Source organism: Lipotes vexillifer, unplaced genomic scaffold (genome assembly GCF_000442215.2).
Source record: "Lipotes vexillifer unplaced genomic scaffold, Lipotes_vexillifer_v1.1 scaffold837, whole genome shotgun sequence".
NCBI classification, from domain to species: Eukaryota; Metazoa; Chordata; class Mammalia; order Artiodactyla; family Lipotidae; genus Lipotes; species Lipotes vexillifer.
Window position 1 is genome coordinate 1,308,432 of NW_006775771.1, and position 3,181 is coordinate 1,311,612.

The window sequence follows — 3,181 nt, forward strand, 5'->3', positions numbered from 1 at the left end:
CTTTCCCTGACTCTACCATTAGCCAGACCGACATCTAGAAGCCCCATCTTCAGTCATCGGTATTACATCAGGTACAGCACTGCATTTATTTCTCAGCAACTGATCTTTTCTTTTTTCTAACGTGTTTCCATTTCAACAGTAAGTATACTCTGGTTCGTTTCAAAATACAAAGCAAGATCTTTTTAGAGTCATAGAGGATTAGGGCTAGAAACGACGTTAGAGATCATCTAACCCTCTTGTTTTACAGAGGCCACAGATGACCCAAGCTAGTCAGTGATGATTTAATAAATATAAGATTTCTAGCACTGCGCTTGCAGCATGACCAGTACTCAAAAATATGCACTCCATGTCCTCTTAATACAAAACCTAGAATAGTCAGCGAATGTATTTTCCTCACTACTTTTATGCACTGAATAGTATATATTTTCATTGTAAGGCATTTAGGGGCAACTGGCTTTATTTTTAAAAAATTCTTGGTGAGGCCAGATGTCAGTCAAAATGGTAGAGTAGGTAGCCTGAAGGACCTGTCCTTTCATGGAAACACCAAAAAAATGAACAAAAACTGCCAGAATCAACTTTGTCAGAACTCTGGAATGTGGTCAAAGATTTATAACAACCAAGAGAACACTGAATCAAGAAAAACGTGTCTAAAGTGTTTCAACTTAGCCTTGCCCCACCCCGTCCCCACAGAGCAGCGGGTCTTCTGGCTGGCAGCTCACGTTCCTGGTGTGGATACCTGGTTCTGGAGGGGAGGACTGGGGGCCTTGTTCCCAGGGAATTGTGTTTGTCTGCTATCATCTGTCTGCGGGTTCTCTGAAGGACTGACACAACACACTGCCTTTTGTTCACCTGACTCAGAGCTCTCTCAGGGCAAAAGTGCAGCTAAAGGAAGGTAGTTTTTGAAAACATGGAAAGGCAAATGAACAAACTTAGGAATCTCTCTCTTGAACATATAACTATAGTCTAAATATCTATAATCTATTTATATACACATATATGCAAATATATGTGTATATAAATTATATACATACTATATATACATATATATATAACTATGTAAATGCAATTTACATATATATTTAGCCTATATATTCATATATGTATGAATACATATATTTAGACCATGGACTGCCAGATATCTTTACAGAATGGACGAACAAACCTAATTTGTCACCAGCAGCACACGAGGGTTCCTGTATCTCCACCTTCCCACTAACATTTCACATTAATAGACTATTTACTTTTTGCTAATCTAATGGATAGAAAGTCTTATCTCATTGATTTAATTTGTATTTAGGTACTTACTAATGGCTTCGTATATCTTTTCATGTGCATGTCAGACACTTGGGGTTCCTTGTCTGAGAGTCTGCCTGTTTCCATTGGGTTTCCTTGTCAATGTTGACTTGGAGGCATTTCTCATATATTCTACATATCAATACCTCATCGGTATTAGACAATACTAATGCTTTCTCCTAATTTTTTGGATGTTTATTAACTTTGTTCACAATGTCCTTCATTGAAAAGAAATCCTTAATTTTGATAAAGTCAAACTTTTTATCCATGTCCTAGAGCAAGGGTCTTCATTATTTTTTTCTCATCATTTCTTCATCTTCGGGATTGTGCTTTTCATAGTCCTGTCCAACCTCCGATTTTCTTCAAGTTGTTTAAGTTGAAGAGTCAGGAGCTTGCATTTTGTGGATTTAATTTTATCAGCCTATGCATGGACTTCGGAGAGAGGAGCATTCTACCAATTAATATGTTTCTGAACAGCTTAAGTTCTGCACAGAGCCCATTAACCGGTATCTAAAGCACATACCGTGTGGTCATCAGGGTTAGGCCTGAATAATCCTTCCAGATGTTTCCTAATAATATAATTAGATATGCCTATAATTAGAGACTCATTTGCCTCTTTAGTATCTATACCCTTGAATCTTTGACCAGTCGATTCTGTAGGGATGAAATCTGAGTTATTCTTCACTCTCCTTAGCCCTATGATTGACCTAGGTTATATTTTGATTTAATTATGAGTCTTTGGCTTTTTCAGACTATAAGTGGATCCTTTTTCAGACTATAAGTGGATCTCCAGGACCCACAAGAAGTTTGGCTAATTGATAAAGGTCTGGAAGCCCTGGAGAATATGCCTCTAAAACTAATCCGAATTATGTAGAAATTTTCTGTTTTTTCATGGTTCAGGAAAGTCCTTTCTTATCTCATTTAAGGCAGATTGAGACCAATGCTTAAAAATGACTTGTTGGGAATCCCTTGGCAGTCCAGTGGTCAGGACTCTGCGCTTCCACTGCTGGGGCCCCAGGTTCCATCTCTGGTCGGGGAACTAAGATCCTATCATGCAGTGGGGCCAAAAAAAAAAAAGACTTGTTGAGAAGGGACAATTGAAGTCCTTCAACTTTCCTTCCTTGAAGTCCAAGTACCAGAAAAGTAGGGCCAAAGTTGTGAGTAACTATAGGGTAGTGGGGAGACAGCAAAGTGGACCAGGTTTGACAGCGGGGTGGGGTGGGTAGATACAAGGAAGGTCAGGACGTGGTGGAGAGAGAGAAAAGGAGTCTGAAGGAGCAGATGGATAAGGAGAGGAAAAGGAGGCAGGTATGAGTGTCTTTAAGGTTGGAATAGATGAAGGAGTAATGGGTGAGGAATAACACGGGAAGAGGATAGTTTTCTTACACTGTAATATACTAGTCCTGAGGATTAGATGGGGAGAGGGTGATTTTGCAGCCTAATTTTGTAAAAGATGCCAAGCATGGCCACATTCCTTCAGCTCATTCTCAGCACCATCAGCGCTACGGCTGACAGCTGCTATAATGAAATTTTGGCTGGAGTATCCCTGGAAAATAGCTTGTTTCATGTAATGTCACAGAAACAGCAAAATCTCTCAGCCTGCAAATATCTGATATGTAAGGTTTCAGGCACCTACTTCATATCCTGAATCCTATTTGTACATCCCAGCAACTATTTTGCCAAGTCTCTTTGAAGTCATCACTCAAATGTTACTTCCTCACTGAAGCTCTCACTGAGCATCCAATTTAAAATTGCGCATCTTCCAACTCCCCCATCTTTCTTCCCTGCCTTATTTTTCCTTTGTAGCATTTAACATACGGTATGTATTTTATTTATGTATTCTGCTCATAATCTATCTCCCCCAACTGCATAGAGGCCCACAAGCACA